General features: G+C 37.6%; 1 pseudogene; it reads right to left on the reverse strand.

The window, feature by feature from the left end:
* Nucleotides 1-23: 23 nt before the first annotated feature.
* Nucleotides 24-22,506, reverse strand: LOC124503981 (E3 ubiquitin-protein ligase Mdm2-like; annotated as a pseudogene).
* Nucleotides 22,507-26,037: the final 3,531 nt, after the last annotated feature.

The following is a 26,037-nucleotide window of genomic DNA, read 5'->3' on the forward strand; positions in this document are numbered from 1 at the left end:
TACCACACTGCTCCCTGCACTGTTCAGAACTGCTTCTTCACACCAGTTTTAGGAGCAGCTCCTCTGCGTGTTCCCCGTCCTTTCCTGAGGAGAAAAGAAGAACAGGGTTAATGGGTTAGACTAGAGGCCCCATTGCTACAAATGATCCCAAACTGTAACGACATTTCACTACCCATTCTAAAACCCTTCTGTCCTCAAGTACCCATCCCAGCAAGTCTTGGTGGCTCACCTGGTGGAGTGATCATTCCCACCTGGTGGTGTGACCCAAACCTTCACTTCTGAAGAGTCCAAAGCTTCGATGGCCCTTCTCTTTTTGGTTCTGGATTCCTGCACAGACCCATGTACACTTCAGTGCATAAGGGGAGTACCAGGAGGTGACCAAGTTCCATGGGTACCTCTCCTGGATTCCACAGGTATTTCTCCTTGCCCCCACATTGTGTAGAAAGAGCCATATCTTGTCCTGATGATCAAGCCCAATTACTCCTGCTAATAAAGCTTATTTTATTTATTTTGAGATAGTGTGTGTGTGGGGGGGAGGGACAGAGAGAGAAAGAAAGAATCCCAAGCAGGCCCCATGCTGTCAGCTCAGAGCCTGACACGGGGCTCCATCTCATGAACCGTGAGATCATGACCTGAGCTGAAACCAAGAGTCGGACGCTTAATCAACTGAGAAACCAAGGTGCCCCACTCCTGCTAATATAGTGACTCTTATTGCCTGCTTTTCCCTGGTCATAGAGTCCAAAGTTCTCTAGTAGCAGGTATCACTTATAGTTCATCAGGATTCTTAGCTGTGTCCCTTAGCAAGAATGTACACCTTTGGGGACCAGGATCTACAAACCTGAAGAGCCTAGAGTTATAGGAACAGAAATCATAAGGTCCCCCAATGAATCATTGGTAGTGATGGTAAGTGGAGCCACCCTTGCTTCCACCCCATGGTTTCTGAACACACGTATCCTTCCTAGTGGGGACAAACCATTATAGAGAGACATTTAATAAATGCATTGGGCTGTGAGGAATCATACTTACTCCTTTCAGACTGTTTCCTCTAGGCTGGCATTTCATTGCACTTATAGGACATTATTCTTGTGTTCTGTAAAAGGCCAGAACCCTCCTGATGGCATAGTATATGATATAACCAGTGAATCTCACTCCAGCACCTTCTTCACTTCCACCACTGAACATCAGTTTCCTGGTCTGAAGATATATGTAGAGAAGTTCATGCCTATGGATCAGGCATTCTCTAAACTCCCAGATAGTGGTGTTGGCTATGCCTTTTGCCTTGTGGGCAGGAAAGCAATGCCCAAACTCCCAATTTATTTCTTATCGCTGTGAGGTTGAACAGATGGTCTTTTCGGTATAGAAGGAACACAGTGTAGTCAACTTGCCACAGAGTAGCCAGTTTATCTCCTCAAGTAATGGTGTCATTTTGGGTATTCAGTGTTGGTCTCTGTTACTGCTAAATTAGGAATTCAGAGGTATCAATAGATCTGCCTTGGTAAGTGGGAGTCTGTGTTATTGGGCCCATTTATAGCCTCTGGCTCTGTCACTATGACCACTCCATTCATGTGCTCAACACACCAGTTGTGGATGGCTGATAACAAAGGATGGCTAAAGATAACTGGCTCAGTCACATTGTCTACTTGGTTGTTCAGTGCCTTTCCTGTGGTTTATGTTCTCCTATGGGAGTTAACAAAATAATTATATTTTGTTCCCACTTCTGTATGACCTCCACTGCCTCTCTCTGGAAGATGTCTCCAGTATTCCAGTTCTTTTCCTCCAAGGACCTTGACTGTCACTTTGAGTCATTTATCCTGCCACAAAAAATAGGTAGATTAACTGCTCATACTTTAGCCCATTTTGGAAATTATCACTCTTGACTATATTTCAGGACCACCCCTGAATATGGATCTACAGCCACTGCTTTCTCGGTTTGTACCCACACACCAACATGACCTATTTCCAAACCACGACCAGTCACTTCCTTTCTCCTTCAGCTGATTGCATAGAAACCCCCCTATGGTCATTGGTACAAGTTGATGGAGAGGCACTTATGTGACTCTACAGGTGACACAAGGTTTGGACTACATGTTCATGAATGTAACTTGTGCCTCTGGCCCTGCTCAGGTTCATTCCCAAATGTAAATTCCCATTGTATTATGGACAATTACTGCCAGACCTATAGGACCTTATGTCTTGGTTTACCTGACAGAACCCAGCTTATAATGGGAAATTCCAAAGGCATTGTCACTTCATGTCCCATGTTCAAGTGGTCTATCAGTAAGATGCCAAAATATATTTTTTATTATTTTGGTTTCGGGGGGGGGAGGAGCAGAGGGGGAGAGAGACAGAATCTTCAGCAAGCTCTACACTAAGCACAGAGCCTGACATGGGGCTTGATCCCACAACCCTGGGATCATGACCTGAGCCAAAATTAAGAGTCAGACGCTCAACTAACTGAGCTACCCAGGCACCCCAAAAGATATTTATTTCATAAAGGGCTTATAATTCTCTCTTGTAAATAATGTGGCCTCAGAATCCCAGGGGCCTACATGTGATTCTGCACTAGAGCTTGCCATAAACTCCATACTACATCCTTTCTCATCACAGACACTTCTAACAACAGAGTGTTTACTGGTTTGTGTGGCCCAAGTGGTAGCAGTGATCACTCTACGGTTTGGACCTGCTGCAATGTGTTTCCTTCTTTGGGGGAGGTTGCAGGATGCAACAATTTGCCTTTTACTTTGAAAGGAAAATGGGTGATGGGCATTAAGGAGGGCACCTGTTGGGATGAGAACTTGGTGTTATATATAAGAGATGAATCACTGGATTCTACTCCTGAAGCCAAGACCACACTGTATGTTAACTAACTTGAGGATATGTGTGTATATGTTTGTGTGTGTGTGTGTGTGTGTGTGTATTTAACATATTTTAAAAACAAGAAAGAAATATTATGGCACTCCCCTTACACTAGATTCCCCCACATTCCACTGAAGTATCCAGCCCCTGAATCTTAGTAGGGTTTATTTTCCCTTTTCTGGGATGCATTTCTTTTACTAAGGCCTGTAGAAGACTAGCCACTTCTTTCTCATCTTGCCAACTTAACATGATACTGTTGTTACAGTGGAACATAGCAGTATTCTTGGAGATGTCCAGGTGGCCCGGATCTCTTAGGATTCCTGACATAGGATGAGAGACTTAACATAGTTCTGAGTCATAATCGTGAATAAACATTGTTCTGTCCTATATGAATGCAAGCTATTTCTGATCTTGTTTTTCTAATTTGAATGGAAAAGACCACATTTGCCAAATCAATGGCTACATACCATGTACTTGAGACCTTATTAATCTGTTGTAACAATAAGACCTTTCGTGCTACAGCTGCAAATGGGCCTAGTGCTTGATTAAGTCTGTCATAGAATACAGTCATTCCCCAGGATCCATCCAGTTCCTGAAGGAGTCAGATTTTTGAATTAAATAAATATATGAGAGGGACCACCACCCTTGAATCTTTTAGGTATCTAAAGATTGAACTCCTTTCTGCCATCCCCTCCAGAATATAATATTATTTAAAAAATATTTTATTGATGTGAAATTCACAAAACACAAAATTCATCATTTAAAAATGAACAACTAAGTTGCATTTAGCACTTGTTACTGAATGTTAGTGTTGTACTGAATGTTTAGAATGTTATGCAATCATCACCCCCATCTAGTTCTAGAACATTTCCATCACTCCAAGGTAAAACCCCTTACATATTTTTCTGAAGTTTTTATTTAAATTCTAGTTAACATATCATGTAATACTGATTTCAGGGGTAGAATTTAGTGATTCATCACTTACATGCAATACCCAATATTCATCGCAATAGGTTCACCTCCTTAATACCCATTACACACCTAGCCCATCCTCCATGCACCTTCCCTCCAGCAACCCTCAGTTTGTTCTCTATGGTTTCACTCCATATTCCCTTCCCTCCAGCTTGTGACAAGCAATAATCTGTGTTCTTTCTCCATGGCTTTATCTGTAATGAATATTTAATACAAATAGAATTGTACAATATGTGACCTTATGTGTTGAGGGTTCATTCATGTATGTATCAGTACTTTATTTCTCTTTATGGCTGAATAATATTCCATTGTGTGTATATAACACAATTTCTTTATCCATTCCTCCATTGGTAAACATTCCGCCATTTGTGAACATTGGTTGTTTTCACCTTTTACCTTCACTATTGTGAATAGTGCTGCTTTGAACATGCATATATGTGTATTTATTTGAGTGCCTGTTTTCAATTCTGAGTATATACCTAGGAGTAGAATTGTAGGGGCCATATGGTAATTCTTTCTTCAACTTTTTGAGGAGACAACAAACTCTTTTCAACAAGAGTCAAACTGTTTTGCATTCCCACCAGCAATGTACAAGGGTTTCATTTTCTTCACTTCCTCCAATTGCCAATACTTGTTAGTTTCCATTTTTCTGATTCCAGCCTTCCTACTGGGTATAAAATGATATCTCAAGGTGGTTTTGATTTGCATCTTCATAATGACTAGTGATGTTGAGTATCTTTTCATACGTTTACTGAGCCTTTGTATATCATATTTGGAGAAATGTCAATTTTAGTACTCAGCCCTTTTTTTAATTTGGTTGTCTCTATTGTTGAGTTGAAGGAGTGCTTTATATATTCTGGATACTAGACCTTCATCAGATATATGATTTGCCAATATTTTCTCCCATTCTAAAAGTTGTCTTTTCACTCTCTGGATGTTTTCTGATGCTCAAACTTTTTTTTTTATTTTATTGAGGTCTTATTTACCTATTTATTTATTTTTTGTGCATACTATTTGTGTCATAGCTAACCAGATCATTACTATTTTTGTGATAACTTCACTCATCATAATGACTTTCACATAACAGTCCTGTCATGTGTTTCTACAAACTTAATTTAAAAATGGGTTTTGTTCTGTCCTAATATGGCATGGACTCAATCTAGTGATCATTACCACTTGAAATGTCATTTAAATGACTTTCTTTATTCTTTAATTGTAAAAGTGATATGGGTACTTTGGCTCATCCACATATTTCTAAGTCTAAGAGTTTTCCAAAGGGAAAATTGAAAGTTACAAAGGTGTCCAGTTTACTAGAAGTTTTAACTCTTGGGCTAGAAATAGGTTTAAGGTCTCATATCACAACTTTTACCAATGCAGGATTCTCTTTGATTCTGTTCCTCATGGATGACCATTACCCTTGAATTCTCCCAGTGACCAGAAGACTGGTGCATCAGAAGGGTCATGTTGCATTGTTGAGCAGAATTAATTGCTCAAAACTTTTTAGAAACATGATATAAACTCTAACATATTTCAACTTTATCCCATTTGACCTATTTTTATTATCCACAGTTACACAATATGTTATTCTTTTTTTTGATAGTGCTTCAGATGTGTAAAACTGTATAATGTTTTTCCTATGTATCCAAGCTAAACAGTTACCATACCAATAGCTTTTTTCTCATTTCTAATTTGAATTCTAGATATATCATCCTCCAGATCACCCTCCTCTAACAGAACTTCATCTTGTCGATGTTCTTCAAGAGTAGAAGTCAGAATAACACAAAATACTCAACTACGATCAAAGGCAAGAGATGTAATTATTTGTACATCATGATTTTATTAATGAAACTCTGGTTGCTAACTTCCTTATTAGTAAGCCTAATTTAAATCAGGCCCCTTTCATGTTCTGTCATTGATTTTTGCCCTAGTGACAATAACAACCCCTAAGGAGAGCTCCATGTCTGTGCATGTGAATTAAGGTGGTATTCTTCCATTCTGAAGTATATTATATTATCAGGGTTTCCAGGACCACACAGGAAGGCTCACAATATTTTACAAGGAAAATGTACTATTTTAACATCAGACTGCATGAAACATATTGTATCTTGTCCCAAAATGGAACCTATTTGTGTGTCAGTTTCTGATTGATTCTTTTAGAATATATTAGCTTATGCCCAGTCTGCATCTACCAAGAGAATAAATTGTCACTACTCATAGTCTTATATCTTCCTCTATCCAGACTTTGTAGTAGTAGTAGTGGTGGATTGTGTGTGTGTGTGTGTGTGTGTGTGTGTGTGTGTGTGTGTGTTAGAGAGACAGAGAGGGGGAGAGAGAGAGAGAGAGAGAGAGAGAGAGAGATTGTGTTAATGTGTAGAGAATAATATAATTCCTACATGTGGTTACAAACAGCAGTAAAATGAGACTACATGGAGTTTCATTCAATTATGCATCAACATTTTTTTGGTTCCTATCTAACTATATTTCCTTAAAAAACTAAGTGATTATGCTTTTTTTCCATTTTTAAAAATATGGCAAAATATGCAAACATAAAATTTGTCATCTTAACCATTTTTAAGTGTGCAATTCAGTGGTATTAAATGCATGCATAGTGTGCTACCATCATCACCATCCATCTGTAGAACTCTCTTCATCTTATAAAGTTACAGTTCCATTCCCATTAAAAATAAACTCCCTTTCTCCTTTCTTCCCAGTCCCTGGGAAACACCATTCTACATTATTCTGTCTCTGTGATTTGACTGCTCTAATTACTTCATACAAGTGGAATCCTACTATATTTGCTGTGTGCGTGTATGGGAGAGAGAGAGACACTTGCTTGTTTAACTTAGCATAATGTTCTCAAAGTTCATCTATGTTGTGGCATATCTCAGAGTTTCCTTCCTTTTTAAGGCTAAGTAACATTTCCTTGTATGTAAACACTGCATTTCACTTATCTATTCATCTGTCAATAGAAACTTGTAGCCATTGCAAATAATGCTGCTATAAACATGAGTGTACAAATCCTATTTTTAATTTTTTGGAGTGTATACTTAGAAATGAAATTGCTGGATCATATGGTAATTATATTTTTAATTTTTTGAGGAACTGTCATACTATGTTTCCTATAGCAACTGCACCATTTTACATTCCCATTAATAGTATACAAGGGTTCTATATTCTTTCCGTGTCTTCACCACCACTTGTTTTTTCTTCTGTATTTTTTTTTGACAGTAGACATCCTAATGGATGTGGGATGGTATATCATTGTAGTTTTCATTTGCATTTCCTTAATTATTAGTGAGGTAAGTGATTTTTTTTTCTTATTTCAGATGAGGCTTGATGCTTAATAGGTGTCATGTTTGTCAAAGACGTAACCGGTAGTGTTGTTAAAATGTGAACTCATATGTAGTAAAGGAAAAAGTTGGCAGTCACTACCATGATCCTTTGGTCAGCTTTGGTGGATTAATATTCCAGGAATTCTCAGTTGCAGGAACAATCGTTTCTGGTTTCTGTCCTTATCTACATAAGACTTGAAGGGACTTACTCCAATCTTTGGTGAGAATATTCAGAATGAATCAGCATTTGAGTAATGTATATCATTATCAGTATAAAATAATAAAGAATAGAGAGAAAATCAGCTTAGGGCAGTGTTAAAGCTAATTTTCTGTGTGGGTGTGATAAGAAGCAGAGGGAGTTCTTCCTGTGTGATATATCAAGGTGATAATGTGCCCCATTAGGACAATTTGTTTTATATTTCTTAAAATAGATATGACTGAGAAAATGACAGATGGAGGTCAGGAAAAAATTCATGAAGTCCTTCACCTTATATTCATAAATCAATGACTTGGTCCCAGAGAGTTGGCTAAAAATATATTTCTCTTTCAGATGAAGGAGATTAGGTTGTGAAAAGAAGAATGTGTTGACTGGAATGACTGAGAACATCACCTCTGTCATTAGCACTATACTCTAGCATTATGCAAAATACAAGAAACATGATTTTTTTCTTTCACTTGTACCTTTCCAGTAATACACATTCCTTATCCCTCCTCTCTCTCTCTCTCTCTCTCTCTCTCTCTCTCACACACACACACACACACACACACGTATGGATTTCCGTTTTGTAGATGAAACCACACATTAATATTCACATAAATAATGTGGGTTCAGTTAAATATTTGGTCCCTGGCAGGGAAATAGTTAAGGAAGAAATAATTTAAATGAATTTGCACCAAGTATTTTCATGGGGGAAGAATTAGAAAAATATACTCAGAAGAGATTATGTTGAAACAATACTAATGCCTGAAAAAATAGACTTTAGATGTTTTTCACTCTTAGAAGCCAATACCAGCATCAACTCCTAAAAGAGATCAGTATGTGAAATGACAATCGTGGGTTGAGAATGAAATCTTTAAAGTTCAATGTGAAATACTGATTTTTTAAAAATAATTCCTTTTGAAATATCTGTAATCTTTTAAACTTATAATCAGGTACAACCTAAACTATAATGAAGGTACTTAACATGTCAGGAAACAAGGAGAAAGAGTCAAATGGCAAGGTAGCATTATGAATTTCTAGTGAGATTGGCACTCTTGCTTCTATTTTTTTATTGCATTCCATAAGCGTCACAGAAAAAAAAATCCTTTAAAGAAATACATTCTATAGCTTATCACTCATGTCGTAGAAAACTCGTTTAATGCTTTTGTTGGCCATGATACTGAAAATAAGTCTTGATTGAAGCAAGCACAGTCATATATTGAAGTACACAAATAGACACATTTGCTTGGTTTATTCTCCAGCCTTGCTGCAAGAATGCAAATGAGCTTTTCCAAGCCCAGTTTCAAGCTGTCAAGTGACAAGGGGGGGGGAGGGGAGCAGGAAAAAAAAATCAATTGAGTTAACCTGGCACAGAAGTCTACAGATTAATTATGTTTTAAAAAACTGAAAACAATATGTTTTTTTGTTGGCAACTTGAAAGACTGGTGCCTGAAATACTCTTTAATATTATGTAAACAAATGGAGCTTAATCAATTGCAGACACAGCAGTCACCATACCTGTAAAAGGTATGGAGCAAGGTTGTTACTTTCCTTTCAAATAAATGAATACAGCACAGAAGACAGGAATTCTTACCCAACTGCCAGCACAATTTATATATTGCTTACAAGATGGTGACAGATTGGCATTGTGACTTCAAATGCTAAGTAGGTATCAATACACTTATTCTTTCTACTGGGATTCCAGAATCCTAGGGATTCAAGGGCAGTTAAGTGGCAGATTCTCGTTTTTCCCCAGAATTTTGTACTAGAGACATGACCTCTGAGTGATGCACAGCATGCTACCATCATTGTAAGGGTGTAGAATGTCCTCATTACTAATTTTGGTTCACTTGGATGGATGAAGCCTGATTTAGTACCCCATGGTTATTCAGCCATCAAGTTAGTAAATCAAACACATACATTACTTTAGTTATTGACCCAACCCTGACTTAAATATTGGGAAATTTACTTGTTGATTAGGTACTCGATGTTGATGGAGAATCCAAGGATGATTAGCTCTGTGTGCTAGATTAAACAGGAAGGTAGAATTGAGTTATGACAGGTTTAATGGAGGAGCCCTAACACATGGAACTTCTGGAAGGGCAGCCTAACTTCAGGCAAAATAACAAAGGCTGTCATTTGGAAGATAGAGGAACTCTTAACAATAAAAAACAAAAAACAAAAAACAGATGCCTTTGAGGTTTACTTAGAGCATGCAAGCATTCAAGGCTTTTTAGTAATTAAAAATGCTTGAATGTGACTAGAAGAGAGATCCAGAGGAGAGTAAAATGATTTAGCATGGTTTGGAATGGCAGATGTTCACCAATTGGCAGCAAAAAGTTAAGGCAACTAGGAGATGAGAATAAAAGGGGACAAGTTAATTTGTTTCAAATGCAAGGAAGTTAGCTTTAGTTTTCACAATTTTAGATGAGATCAAGGATTTTGCGGAGATAAGATTCAGGTTTTGTGGAGAGGCACTAAAGATAACTTCCTGAGATTATTTTTATTTTTATGAAATGAAAATTTAGAAGCTAGAATTTGGCAATGCATTGGAAGTATGGGACACTCTGAAGACATTTTCCTGCTTTCAGTTGGAAGTTAAATGAATAGGGTTTTATTACAGCTGAATAGAGAACATCGGCTAAAATCTGCAACAAGAAATAAAAGAAGAACAGATTATTAATTAGGACCCTCATTTTTGCCCAATGTTTTCAATAGTTTTTCAGTTATTTCATTAAAAATGTATGCATTACCTTAAATCAACTACCGATCAAGAATAAGCAAAATTATATATTTCATTGAATTAACTCATAATTACCTAGCACCTCCATGCTGTATAATCTTAGGTTGCACTTTATTAGTAAATATGTTTTATAATTGTGCAGCCCACACAGCTACAATTGAAAGGTTTGAATGTGTTTTTCCTCCTGCATTTATTATATCAACTTTGGTGAGTAGCCATATTGCATTTGTTAAATAGGGTCTTAATGCAGATACTTTTTATTCTTTTCTGTCAGATCCATTGTCTCATCCCTCGCCTATAAGGAATAAACATATCACAAAGAAAATTCACTGCAAAGCATGTGCCCATTAAATTTTGTTGATGAATACACAAAATGCTTGAGTAGCTAAGTAATATACAGATATGAAAAATCCCTATATAGTTGTATAATGCATGCACACACACATACACACACACAAATATATATGTGTGTATATATATATATATATATATATACACACACATACATACACGCATGTACGTACATACAGACATACATTTAGATGTGAAGGTTGACATCCTAAAAATAAATTTTCCTTCTCACAGTAAGCCAAGTTACAGTACTTTGTTAAGCAAAAGATTAAATTATTCTCATTTTATGCACTGCCATCTGGCATACTTGTACTTTTTTTGTGAATCACAGAAAAAGCAATTCAAAACCAGACATTAAATAGACTCATAAGTAATTATCGACATATTAAGTAGTTTCTGAAGACAGGTTTGAACACATACATTCCAACAGGATTTTCTTAGGTTGATAGCCATAAGCGTTTTCATTGAGAAAAAATATTTTATAATATTATTGTAAAATAATTTGGCAAACTGTTTCTATGTACATCTGCTTGAATATTCTTAAAACATGCTACATTACAAAAGTAATTCTGTTCTGTGATTCATACTCATCCCCCTTTTTCTTTGATATTTTTCTATGTTTTATTAATGGGGCAGGAATCCTCATAATGAAGGAAATGTCTTCATCCTGAAAACACCCAGACCGTTTTGCCCAGATGCTATATACCTCTCGGGATTCTGCAGGTTTGTGGGGGGAGAGTGAGTGGAAGTAATCTACTTTCTTTGTGGAACAGGGCTCATGTCAAAGGACGACTCAGAAGCTCTCCCAATTTCTTTTTGAGAGTAAGATAATGATGTCACAGGAAAACTGGTTCCATTTTTTTTATAGTCCTGATCTTAAGAAATATGCCTTTATATTTAACCCAAACAGATGCCCCTGCCAGCACTACTGCTCTGGAGGACTTTGTAATCCCCCAAGGCAGCCATTTGTAATTCTGGTCACACTAGGTTACAGGTCCTTAAACCTCTTTCAGTGTGTGGTCCTTGGAGCCAAGCACAGTATTCCCAGTATGGAGTCAAAGAATGGAGTAATTCTCACTTTCAGTTTTTCTTATAGAAATATATTACAATTCACAGACTGCATTTGTCTTGTCAGGAGACCCTGCAAACAGTTGCCTAAAATGGATCTTGACTCATTAAGATCAGGAATATTTATTAAATGTGTTTTGTCTTCTCAAATATTTGTACCTAAACACAGACATTTGCAATTAGCCCTATTATATCCCATTCTATTAGTTTTGTCTGTTTTTAACTATTAGATCTTCCTTAACAACCCACTTAATTTTTATGACATTAAAAACAAAACACCTTTTAGTACAGAAAAAGTGAAAAAGATAGGACAAAATGGACAATATTAGACAAAAGTAGGGCCATTATGTGTGTGTGTGTGTGTATATATACACACACATACATACGTATATATATATATATATACACACACACTGTATATATGTGTATATATATATAGCCTAAGGCATCACCATTATCATTATGTGTATAACAATTCTATATGCTGCATTTTTTCTACTTAAAATTACTTTATGGATATTTGATTGCATTATTTAATATTCTTTTGAAATCTGATTTCCGGGAAGGACTGAATAATATTTGACAAAATGGGTATATTATATTTAGTTAAACAGTAGATGGTTATTATCTGTCAATTTTTTCTATTGCAAATAATACTGCTAAAACCATTCTTATACTTAAAATTTTGCTTGCATTTCTCAATAACTTTAGAATACATTACTGGATATAGACTGTTTGGATTAAAATTGTGAATATTTAGAGGAAATATTAATGCATATTGCCAAATTGAAATTCATTCACAAGGTGAATTTTATTTTCCAGTATGTAAATCTGTATAATAAATATGTATGTGTATATATAATACTTATGCACATATCTATAATACATAAAACACATACATTTATATGTATATACACATGTGTGTAGATAAGTTTATATTTTTATATACATATGTGTGTATAGAATATGTAGATATATATTGAGATAGATAGATACAGATATAGATATAGATAGATATAGTTGATATAGATACAGATACCTGGAGTGGATAGAAAGAAGTAAAGGTAAAAAGGTAGAAAAAGGTAAAGGTAGAAAAAAAATTTTCTACCAGGTATTATTACATATCTTACAGCTGACTCTTTAACTGTGGGGTTGAATGTGTTATGTCAGGGTAAGTGTTACATTGTGGTATCAGACTAGTTCAGAAATGTATCCCCTGGGTGTGTGGGATACAAAGGTACTATGATAGACTTGACCCGTATTTTACCTTTCCTGTTTCTTTGACAAACATTTCTATAACAAATGGCACAATGAAAGTCTAAAATTTTAGCAGGCTATGACCATTGCATAGAAAGATTCATATAAGAGATTCATCCAGAGGTAACAATGAAACTATAGCCTTTAATGGGGTATAGTAAAAATTGTTGCTGTTATTTTTGAGAAGACAAATACTCCACTGAGGCTTCCTTGGTGCTTGCAAAAGATAATTTAGTATAAATCTTATAAGCATTGTTGGACTACTCTGGGTTAGGTACTAGTTCATTTAGACTAATAAAGGAATGTTCCTTTTATTTTGGAGATCTTACTCTCTAAAAGAGGATACTGAAAAGTACGCAGTGATCTATGGAGTGACATAGATAGGCTCAGAGGTCTGTGTGAGATTTGCTGGGGCACTGACTTCAGGTCTTAATCTTCCAATTGAACTAGCATTCTCTTTGTTCTCTGATCACCTGTTGCTGTTCTGTGGTGACTAAAATAGTACAATGGGAAGAAAGAAAGGATAATGGGTAGGCAAACAATGGACAAAGAAATCTAATTAAACAGAAGTACACCCTAATCTAGACCCTGTCTTCAAAGGAAATTAAATTACCTTTAGGCAAGACCAGTCCAAGAACTTGGCAGCAAATTTTGCTAATAGTATATATCCTGGCACTTGCGTACAACTGTATCTACCTGTTCTCTGTATGCCACTGAGTAGAGAGGGATATGCTGGGTGCCAGACCAGGGCTGGTCCCTAAATATGCTGATGTATCTCACTGCTGATTTACCAGTGAAAGTACCCTTGTTGCACAGTCACTGATGTTTGCAGATATAGACTGTGTATGAGCCAAGAACACCAATGACAGATCAGAGTTTCCAGCTCTGTAAGTGAGAGGAGCCACAGGCTTTAGACTTCCATCAGAAAACTCCTATGATTGTTAATTTGTAAGTCCCACCTTATTGTTTCCATAAAATTGGGAACTATCATTTTCTTCTCTACAACCCACAAATTGGTAACTCAAATTGAGAACCCAAGCTATTGCCTGGACGTTTGTAAAGGCAGAAAAAGGCTGCCGATGACAATTATGTTAACCTTAGCACCAATAAGAGAGAGATGATGAAATAAAACAAATGACAGTAAGTATCTGTTTGTCAGGCTGCATCAGAAGTGGGTGCAAGAAAGCCCAGCTACATAATGAAGAACCAAAGGACCAAGGCAATCAAAATATTTCTTTAGCTACATTGCCAATCACTAGAACTGCTCTAAAGTTTGCACTGCATGTCTGAGTTGTGAAAAGAAAAAAAACCTTTAAAACTATAGGTGTGTGAGAGCTAGAGTTGATGGTGGTGAATAAGAGTTCAAACCGAACTTCCTTGCAACTTTCGGGGAGGCATCAGCAAACAGGTCCTCATCCAAGTAATCATAATAGAAGAGGTAACATAGACCTGAAGCCTCTGACACTCAATAAGAGAGAACCATTTAAGGACATAGAAGTACAAGAGGTCAAAAGAAAGCCATCTCATGTGGTGTCATAGAACTCAGGGAAAGAACATTTTTAAAAAACACTGAGTGATTAAAAATGTCAAATATCAAGACTCAGAAAGGAGAAGTGGTCTTTGCAACAAAAAGTTCACAGACTGGGGTGCCTGGGTGGCTCAGTCGGTTAAATGTCTGGCTTTTGATTTCGGCTCAGGTCATGATCTCATGATTCATGGAATTGAGCCCCGCGTTGGGCTCTCCTCTGACAGCGTAGAGCCTGCTTGTGATTCTCTTCCTTTCCTTCTCTGCCTCTCCCCTGCTTTCTGTCTCTGTCTGTCTCTCTAAATAAACAAACTTTTTTTTTTTAAATCTCACAGATAATCACAGGGAAATGAGGTGTCAGGGGAACAAAGTAGGGCAAAGCCAGATTGTTGTGAGTTGATGAACAAACAGGAGGTGTACAAATTGGAGACCATATGAATAGACAATCATTCCAGGATTATTTCATGGAACTTTTTATATATATATATATATGAAATTTATTGACAAATTGGTTTCCATACAACACCCAGTGCTCATCCCAAAAGGTGCCCTCCTCAATACCCATCACCCACCCTCCCCTCCCTCCCACCCCCCATCAACCCTCAGTTTGTTCTCAGTTTTTTGTTTTTTTTTAATTTTTTTCAATGTTTATTTATTTTTGGGACAGAGAGAGACAGAGCATGAATGGGCGAGGGGCAGAGAGAGAGGGAGACACAGAATCGGAAACAGGCTCCAGGCTCTGAGCTATCAGCCTAGAGCCCGACGCGGGGCTCGAACTCACGGACCGCGAGATCGTGACCTGGCTGAAGTCGGACGCTTAACCGACTGCGCCACCCAGGCGCCCCTGTTCTCAGTTTTTAACAGTCTCTTTTGCTTTGGCTCTCTCCCACTCTAACCTCTTTTTTTTTTTTTTTTTCCTTCCCCTCCCCCATGGGTTCCTGTTAAGTTTCTCAGGATCCACATAAGAGTGAAACCATATGGTATCTGTCTTTCTCTGTATGGCTTATTTCACTTAGCATCACACTCTCCAGTTCCATCCACGTTGCTACAAAAGGCCATATTTCATTTTTTCTCATTGCCACGTAGTATTCCATTGTGTATATAAACCACAATTTCTTTATCCATTCATCAGTTGATGGACATTTAGGCTCTTTCCATAATTTGGCTATTGTTGACAGTGCTGCTATGAACATTGGGGTACAAGTGCCCCTATGCATCAGTACTCCCGTATCCCTTGGATAAATTCCTAGCAGTGCTATTGCTGGGTCATAGGGTAGGTCTATTTTTAATTTTCTGAGGAACCTCCACACTGCTTTCCAGAGCGGCTGCACCAATTTGCATTCCCACCAACAGTGCAAGAGGGTTCCCGTTTCTCCACATCCTCTCCAGCATCTATAGTCTCCTGATTTGTTCATTTTGGCCACTCTGACTGGCGTGAGGTGATACCTGAGTGTGGTTTTGATTTGTATTTCCCTGATAAGGAGCGACGCTGAACATCTTTTCATGTGCCTGTTGGCCATCCGGATGTCTTCTTTAGAGAAGTGTCTATTCATGTTTTCTGCCCATTTCTTCACTGGGTTATTTGTTTTTCGGGTGTGGAGTTTGGTGAGCTCTTTATAGATTTTAGATACTAGCCCTTTGTCCGATATGTCATTTGCAAATATCTTTTCCCATTCCGTTGGTTGCCTTTTAGTTTTGTTGGTTGTTTCCTTTGCTGTGCAGAAGCTTTTTATCTTCATAAGGTCCCAGTAATTCACTTTTGCTTTTAATTCCCTTGCCTTTGGGGATGTGTCGAGTAAGAGATTGCTACGGCTGAGGTCAGAGAGGTCTTTTCCTGCTTTCTCCTCTAAGGTTTTGATGGTTTCCTGTCTCACATTTAGGTCCTTTATCCATTTTGAGTTTATTTTTGTAAATGGTGTGAGAAAGTGGTCTAGTTTCAACCTTCTGCATGTTGCTGTCCAGTTCTCCCAGCACCATTTGTTAAAGAGACTGTCTTTTTTCCATTGGATGTTCTTTCCTGCTTTGTCAAAGATGAGTTGGCCATACGTTTGTGGGTCTAGTTCTGGGGTTTCTATTCTATTCCATTGGTCTGTGTGTCTGTTTTTGTGCCAATACCATGCTGTCTTGATGATGACAGCTTTGTAGTAGAGGCTGAAGTCTGGGATTGTGATGCCTCCTGCTTTGGTCTTCTTCTTCAGAATTCCTTTGGCTATTCGGGGCCTTTTGTGGTTCCATATGAATTTTAGGATTGCTTGTTCTAGTTTCGAGAAGAATGCTGGTGCAATTTTGATTGGGATTGCATTGAATGTGTAGATAGCTTTGGGTAGTATTGACATTTTGACAATATTTATTTTTCCAATCCGTGAGCAGGGAATGTCTTTCCATTTCTTTAAATCTTCTTCAATTACCTTCATAAGTTTTCTATAGTTTTCAGCATACAGATCCTTTACATCTTTGGTTAGATTTATTCCTAGGTATTTTATGCTTCTTGGTGCAATTGTGAATGGGATCAGTTTCTTTATTTGTCTTTCTGTTGCTTCGTTGTTAGTGTATAAGAATGCAACTGATTTCTGTACATTGATTTTGTATCCATTTCATGGAACTTGATTTAAGATGAGAGAGACCTGAAGATATTTAAATGATTACGTGATACAGTCAATATACAGTAGCAAATAATTTCTCTATCTGTGGGGTCTTACATTTCTATCTTATCCTAGCCTTTCCATTCTCAAGCAGCATGGTTTTGGACATTTGTCTAGGTGTTCCTCTCTTCATCTGTCAGTGTGGGTCCATATCCTCTCAACCAATGTTAGCCAATTGTGTGTGTGTGTGTGTGTGTGTGTTTTTGAGGCCGCTGCAGAAAGAGGGAAAAATCAATGTAGCAGAGTCTCTTGGGAGGTAGCAGACTATAGATTCAATAACTCTGGTGAATGAATCTTTCAAAGGAGGAAGGTCTCTCTTACATTGTGGTATATGTAAAAGATAAAAAATAAGGGTTCGGGTCCATTTAGCTTTATGAGTTTGACATTAACAGATTTCCAATTTTAATGGCCTTTGTTTGTTCTGAAATAAGCAAGAGAATTATCAGCTCCCAGTAGGTTACAGGGCAAGTGAGTAGAAGGCCTCAGGAAGATGAAGATTTTAAATAGCTAGTGGAGTGATGGCAAGAGACAGTTTACTGAGACAACAGTGTGTCAGACTATCCCTGTGCCCATCGGATGCCAGAGATAACACGCCTAAAGGAACAGTTTTTTGTGAAGTTCTTGTTTTCTCTGAACAGTGTCCCTAGTCTGGTGCTTCATTAGGGAAGTGCCATTGAAATCTGAAAGCAGAATAAGTGGGTAAGGGTGGAAGATGACATCCGTTGGTACGTAATGGAAAAGTAGAAAGGATAGAAGTATGGAGACCTTGGTCAGAGGAAAGGTAAGTTGGAATAAAACTAACTGGAGGCCTAGGAGGGTGGAAAGTTTTAGTGTGAAAAAAACAAAAATAACAGAAAAAAAACCTAGGGTTTTATAAGCAGAACTTTTCTAGATTTTAAGGAGCAGGCTTGTATCCGTGTGAATGAGTATGTATTTCGGAAAGTTAGAGGTAAAGGTAAGGTCACTCATTTTCTCCTTGTCATCCTTACATAACCATTAAAGGTCCCTCTTTCATTTTGTTTTTCTTAAGCAAACATTTAATGAATTATTTATTTGTAAATCAATAAATAAGCACACTAAACCTAAAAAATGTGAAAAATGAAGACTAAATTCGTTAGTAATCCATAGGCAGGCCAAATGAGACTCCAGTTGTGCAGAGATTTGAATGTTTTATAAATAGCATAATCACTGCAGATATATACCCTGAACATACAGTGTTGATAATCTCATTTATCCCACCAACTCTCCTCAAAAAGGATGAATTCTACTTAGTTCTGGTTGATGTGTCTTAAATTCCAAACTAATGAAGTTTTACTGAATTTGAGGACCACTCTGTGGCTAAAGTACTAATCCCTCCAGTCATTTGTTTCTTGCTTACATAGGCATACATGGGTAAGCACGTGTGTATGTAAGTTTTCATTCTGAAGTTTATAACAACAATATACTATTAGTGACTGGCACACAAAGTTATGCAAAATGACTCCTTCATTCTGTTCTAAACTTACAGTTCAGTTGATGTTATTGTCCTCAGCGGTCATAGGAGATGTACAGCTGTCATAGGAGAAAAACACTGGGACCCTAAATCAAAGTAGTTATTCACAATATTTTGCTTCAAATAAGATTTGCACTTAAACATAAATCACGATGGGGCACCTGGGTGGCCCAGTCAGTTAAGCATCTGACTCTTGGATTTGGCTTAGGTCATAATCTCACAGTTTCGTGAGTTTGAGTCCCACGTTGGACTCTGTGCTGGCAGCACGGACTCTACTTGGGATCCTCTGTCTCCCTCTCTGTCTGCCCCTCCCCCACTCACTCTGTCTCTGCCTCTCTCAAAAAATAAATTTTTCAAAGTTAAAAAAATAAACATAAATCAAGAAATTAGTCTATATAATTTGAGAGCTATTTTAGAATCCTACGCTTTGACTCTGTCTTTCTTGAAGGAAGGTTGACGCATAATTTCTGGATAATTTAGAAAAAAGGTATGACCTTTCTAGCTAGTTTTAAAATGACTAGTTTTTTCTATAAGATTTCCAAACATATCTTTCTGAATTCACTAGTTTCTAGAATGTACCATAAACAAAGTTCTGAAACCTGGGGAAAATGAGGATCTCTGTAAGCCAGCCCAAGAAGATACTTCAAATTGTGTTAGATTTGTGTATCAATTTAGAGGAAACAACTGATTCCACCAAATCCTGAAATCACCCATGGAGAAGAGACTGCTAGACCAAGCTATATCTCTCCCCACCAGGACAATTTCATACTCTACTAGGGAGCCTTAAAAGGTTTTGTCTTGTGGGGTATATGATATATGATGCCTATTCCCACAGACTTCTCAAGTGACAACATCTTTACCACTAATCCCTTATACACCAAAGTGGCTGAAGAAGAAGTACACTTTAATTACATAGCACCAAAAATAACTACCAATTTATTTTTTATCTGGAAAAAGTATTTTAAGAGGCTCTGAAAGAGCAGAGAAACTAAGAATCGCAAGATTAAAGGGTATTGAAAAATTTTATATTAAATCTTTCACACAAACTTTTTCTCCTTACATGAAAAGTACTAAATAAGTTACATTTAAATGCCCTACTTATATAAAAGTAAAATCAGGTACTTCTCATTTAAGAGAAAGTGGATAAGATTTAAAATATAAGGCATAGATGTTAAGGATGAGCTGTCTAACCCAAATTACATTAAAAACCAAATATACAATATAAACACAAATTTACATTTTCCTGAAAGGAGGCAAATATTCATTATCTACTCCCAGTAGGTAAATGACACTGAAGACAAGAAATATGCATGGACTAAATACTTTCTTGCTTTGACATATATAAAAAATAATACATTTCATGTTCATCTAAATGTTTTGGGTTATACTGTTAGAAATATGTAATTCTATTTTATGGACAGGTCAACTAGTGGAAATATCACAGTCATTTGAATTGGTTTTCTTTATACTGGGTAGGGCTTATGTCTCTTTTTAAGGTTACTGAGGTATAATTGATATAAATTACAAAAAATTACACGTGTTAATGTATACATTTTGGTAAGTTTCGACATTAGCATACACCCATGATATTATTACCACAATCAAGGTACTAAACATATCCATCACCTCCAGCAATTTCCTTTTGTTCTTTTGTGTGAATTTGTGTGTGTCTGTGTAAGAACACTTGACATGAGAACTATCCTCAACATATTTTTTTTTACGCTTTATATACTTTTATTTTTTTTTATATATGAAATTTATTGACAAATTGGTTTCCATACAACACCCAGTGCTCATCCCAAAAGGTGCCCTCCTCAATACCCATCACCCACCTGCCCCTCCCTCCCACCCCCCCATCAACCCTCAGTTTGTTCTCAGTTTTTAACAGTCTCTTATGCTTTGCCTCTCTCCCACTCTAACCTCTTTTTTTTTTTTTCCTTCCCCTCCCCCATGGGTTCCTGTTAAGTTTCTCAGGATCCACATAAGAGTGAAACCATATGGTATCTGTCTTTCTCTGTATGGCTTATTTCACTTAGCATCACACTCTCCAGTTCATCCACGTTGCTACAAAAGGCCATATTTCATTTTTTCTCATTGCCACGTAGTATTCCATTGTGTATATAAACCACAATTTCTTTATCCATTCATCAGTTGATGGACATTTAGGCTCTTTCCATAATTTGGCTATTGTTGACAGTGCTGCTATGAACATTGGGGTACAAGTGCCCCTATGCATCAGTACTCCTGTATCTCTTGGATAAATTCCTAGCAGTGCTATTGCTGGGTCATAGGGTAGGTCTATTTTTAATTTTCTGAGGAACCTCCACACTGCTTTCCAGAGCGGCTGCACCAATTTGCATTCCCACCAACAGTGCAAGAGGGTTCCCGTTTCTCCACATCCTCTCCAGCATCTATAGTCTCCTGATTTGTTCATTTTGGCCACTCTGACTGGCGTGAGGTGATACCTGAGTGTGGTTTTGATTTGTATTTCCCTGATAAGGAGCGACGCTGAACATCTTTTCATGTGCCTGTTGGCCATCCGGATGTCTTCTTTAGAGAAGTGTCTATTCATGTTTTCTGCCCATTTCTTCACTGGGTTATTTGTTTTTCGGGTGTGGAGTTTGGTGAGCTCTTTATAGATTTTAGATACTAGCCCTTTGTCCGATATGTCATTTGCAAATATCTTTTCCCATTCCGTTGGTTGCCTTTTAGTTTTGTTGGTTGTTTCCTTTGCTGTGCAGAAGCTTTTTATCTTCATAAGGTCCCAGTAATTCACTTTTGCTTTTAATTCCCTTGCCTTTGGGGATGTGTCGAGTAAGAGATTGCTACGGCTGATCCTCAACATATTTTAAGTACCTCATACTGTGTTAACTGTATGCACAATGTTGTACAGCATATCTCTAGGACTTTTTCATCTTGCATACTTTTTTAAGATTCTTTGCACATGCAAAATATGCCATAAGATATTGCAGTGGACAGTGCACCTATTTTTAGGTCAACCTTGGCAAATCACACGAGAATCAATTGCATTAAGGAGAAAACTAGATTCCATATTTTATTCTTTATCTTGTGTTTCTTCGCATTCAAATTCCTTGACATCTTCTTGGCTGCTGTAAGTAATGCAATTAGAAGTTGATGGCTGAGTGTAGTGCTTACTTTGTTAGATTTTGGGAGGCTTGTGTGATCATCATTTTCTTCAACATATGACACTTTGGAATCATCCACTGTAGTTTTTTGTTTGTTCATTTGTTTACAGTCAGGAACATCAAAGCCCTCTTCTACTTGTATTGACTTTTCTAGATAGGCTTGTACAGATACTTTCTCTTTATGAAGACAGTTCTCACCAATTGTCCAGCATCTGTTGCAATGGAGTGGAAGGGAAGGATTCCTTTCATAAAGTATACTTCCAGTAGTCTGCCAAGGAAATTTCAGCATCTTCTTCAAGTGAATCTACTTCACTCTCTCCTGCCTGTTTTACCTTGATATACCTTATCATCTTCCTCTGAGAGTTATTCTTCTTCACTAAGGCTACAGTCTTCTGAATTGAGATTCAGCTTCAAATTCTACAGCAATTTAATCTAAAACTGAATCCTGATCCAACCACCCAAATGTTCACTTACCCCAGAATCAAGATCCGGATTTGCTGGAATCTCTGGATTCCCTGCTCTTGCTTCTTCACACTATATCTCCCTTATAACACATAAAGTGAGGCTTTCATCAAAGAAAGAGAAATACTGTAAGATTTCGGGTGCTCTCTTTGTCATTCACCAGGTAATTCATCCACATTTTTGCCGAGTCAGAAGTTCTCTTTTCTTCTTCTTAATTCTCAAAATGCTCTTAAATCCCAGGCCTGGGGATACATGAGCACCCTAGGTCCAAAGAAGGAGGCCCCTGACAGCAAAAAAACCCAGCAAGACCTCAGTCAGAGGGCCCAGGGCTGCCCACCAGCCGGGCTTCTTGCTCTGTTTTCATCCCAGTCACTAAGGCTGCACAGGACCCAAGAGGAGCCCAGCTTGCTCAGGTCCCCTAGTGCATCTCCTGGGTATTTGTGCATGTGCACCCAGGCCATGCAGACTCTCAAATTTCCCCTTTAATTTTCAACATCGTCCAGGTTTGGACACAAGTTATTTTTCATACCATGTAAGAATCATTGGTAAGTAGAAGCCAAGGAAAGGCAAGGGCCGGGTGCATGAAGGATCACCCAAATGGGTGCAGAATTCATGGCCCAGCAATGAGGGAAAAATAGAGGGCTTGAGTAAGAATACTTATAAATAAGTGCATATTAATAAAACAGAATTGGATAAAAGCTAAAAAATCAAATTTAAGTCTTCACACACTATAGACAGCAGTCCAGTGGAACATCTGGGAACCTAATATGCAGCAAGGATCTAACATTCACAATGGTGAATAATTCCATGTGATGCTCCTCTGATTTAATTACCTTAAAGAGACCAAATTTGATTCCTTCCAAAAGTTAGCATCTATTGCAAGCCTAACGAGTTAAAAGTTTGAGCTGGAGAATAGAGCCATTACAAAATAAAAGTAATCAACCAACTCTTACAGATCTCCTAAAGCAATGATTCACACAGGATTTCACACAAAACTCCCATTAATGCTAATGAAATTGGGTAAGTTACAGGCTGAAACTCTCCCATACATTGATAGGTGAATAGTTCCCTGAGGTACTTACTTAGATGAGGGAACTTAATTTTCTCTCCACTAATCCTCTCTGGATGAAAAATACGAAATAATGCTTCACAAGTTAGGTTTCTTTTTAAAGTAGATGGCACAAATTCAGAATCATTGGTGTGAATTAATCAAAACCCTCATTAGGACATCGACTAGCTCATTTTCAGCCAATCAAACCATCTTCCATTCAGATACCAGTTGGCCAAAGTCTTAGAAGTCAGTCTTGTTTGTGACTCTGAAATTAACCGATTAAGTCCATTCTATCTTGTTTTTTCAAGATTCTAGAAAAAAGGAACTGTGCAATTATGTGAGAGAACTAGTTGAAAAGAAATAGACATTCTTGATTGCCTTGGTATGAATTGAAGAGTTCAGTTGCTGATTTAATTAGCTGCCTAGGGAAGGAGAGATCATGAAATGTTGAGTTAGAAACAATATAAGATCATTCAAAGACTTATACAAGTGATAGTACAGGTATAATTAAGCTTCTGGGGCATAAGTGGTTACTGTGTGTGTGTGTGTGTGTGTGTGTGTGTGTTTCAGAATTAGCAACTTCCACTAGCATGTGAATGCTTTTGCTCTATAATAATCATTATAATGTTTATTTGGTTGTGTACAGCTCTTGACTAGTCCAAAATAAATTGCCTATTCAACTTCTCATTTATTACAACTTCCCAGGATATAGGCAGGGCTGTGGTTACTGTATTACTTTACAACTGACAAAGTGAAGCTCAATTCAGTAAGTTATCTCATAGAAGAATAGTGGTAGGCCCACAAAACACATATTAAATCCAACAAATGTAAATAAAACAAGTATGCTGATTTTGATGATGATAATGATGTCATAGAAAGTAAAGCTTCTTTTTTTTTTTTTTTTGGCTTTTAAAAGGTTTTTATTTTTTTTTTCTTTTTTTTTTATATGAAGTTTATTGACAAATTGGTTTCCATACAACACCCAGTGCTCATCCCAAAAGGTGCCCTCCTCAATACCCATCACCCACCCGCCCCTCCCTCCCACCCCCCATCAACCCTCAGTTTGTTCTCAGTTTTTAACAGTCTCTTATGCTTTGGCTCTCTCCCACTCTAACCTCTTTTTTTTTTTTTTTTTTTCCTTCCCCTCCCCCATGGGTTCCTGTTAAGTTTCTCAGGATCCACATAAGAGTGAAACCATATGGTATCTGTCTTTCTCTGTATGGCTTATTTCACTTAGCATCACACTCTCCAGTTCATCCACGTTGCTACAAAAGGCCATATTTCATTTTTTCTCATTGCCACGTAGTATTCCATTGTGTATATAAACCACAATTTCTTTATCCATTCATCAGTTGATGGACATTTAGGCTCTTTCCATAATTTGGCTATTGTTGACAGTGCTGCTATGAACATTGGGGTACAAGTGCCCCTATGCATCAGTACTCCTGTATCCCTTGGGTAAATTCCTAGCAGTGCTATTGCTGGGTCATAGGGTAGGTCTATTTTTAATTTTCTGAGGAACCTCCACACTGCTTTCCAGAGCGGCTGCACCAATTTGCATTCCCACCAACAGTGCAAGAGGGTTCCCGTTTCTCCACATCCTCTCCAGCATCTATAGTCTCCTGATTTGTTCATTTTGGCCACTCTGACTGGCGTGAGGTGATACCTGAGTGTGGTTTTGATTTGTATTTCCCTGATAAGGAGCGACGCTGAACATCTTTTCATGTGCCTGTTGGCCATCCGGATGTCTTCTTTAGAGAAGTGTCTATTCATGTTTTCTGCCCATTTCTTCACTGGGTTATTTGTTTTTCGGGTGTGGAGTTTGGTGAGCTCTTTATAGATTTTAGATACTAGCCCTTTGTCCGATATGTCATTTGCAAATATCTTTTCCCATTCCGTTGGTTGCCTTTTAGTTTTGTTGGTTGTTTCCTTTGCTGTGCAGAAGCTTTTTATCTTCATAAGGTCCCAGTAATTCACTTTTGCTTTTAATTCCCTTGCCTTTGGGGATGTGTCGAGTAAGAGATTGCTACGGCTGAGGTCAGAGAGGTCTTTTCCTGCTTTCTCCTCTAAGGTTCTGATGGTTTCCTGTCTCACATTTAGGTCCTTTATCCATTTTGAGTTTATTTTTGTAAATGGTGTGAGAAAGTGGTCTAGTTTCAACCTTCTGCATGTTGCTGTCCAGTTCTCCCAGCACCATTTGTTAAAGAGGCTGTCTTTTTTCCATTGGATGTTCTTTCCTGCTTTGTCAAAGATGAGTTGGCCATATGTTTGTGGGTCTAGTTCTGGGGTTTCTATTCTATTCCATTGGTCTGTGTGTCTGTTTTTGTGCCAATACCATGCTGTCTTGATGATGACAGCTTTGTAGTAGAGGCTGAAGTCTGGGATTGTGATGCCTCCTGCTTTGGTCTTCTTCTTCAAAATTCCTTTGGCTATTCGGGGCCTTTTGTGGTTCCATATGAATTTTAGGATTGCTTGTTCTAGTTTCGAGAAGAATGCTGGTGCAATTTTGATTGGGATTGCATTGAATGTGTAGATAGCTTTGGGTAGTATTGACATTTTGACAATATTTATTTTTCCAATCCATGAGCAGGGAATGTCTTTCCATTTCTTTAAATCTTCTTCAATTACCTTCATAAGCTTTCTATAGTTTTCAGCATACAGATCCTTTACATCTTTGGTTAGATTTATTCCTAGGTATTTTATGCTTCTTGGTGCAATTGTGAATGGGATGTTTCTTTATTTGTCTTTCTGTTGCTTCGTTGTTAGTGTATAAGAATGCAACTGATTTCTGTACATTGATTTTGTATCCTGCAACTTTGCTGAATTCATGTATCAGTTCCAGCAGACTTTTGGTGGAGTCTATCGGATTTTCCATGTATAATATCATGTCATCTGCAAAAAGCGAAAGCTTGACTTCATCTTTGCCAATTTTGATGCCTTT

The sequence above is a fragment of the Lynx rufus genome, unplaced genomic scaffold, assembly GCF_022079265.1.
Source record: "Lynx rufus isolate CCGP_SWC_20201006 ecotype Redwood Valley unplaced genomic scaffold, mLynRuf1.p SCAF_8, whole genome shotgun sequence".
NCBI classification, from domain to species: Eukaryota; Metazoa; Chordata; class Mammalia; order Carnivora; family Felidae; genus Lynx; species Lynx rufus.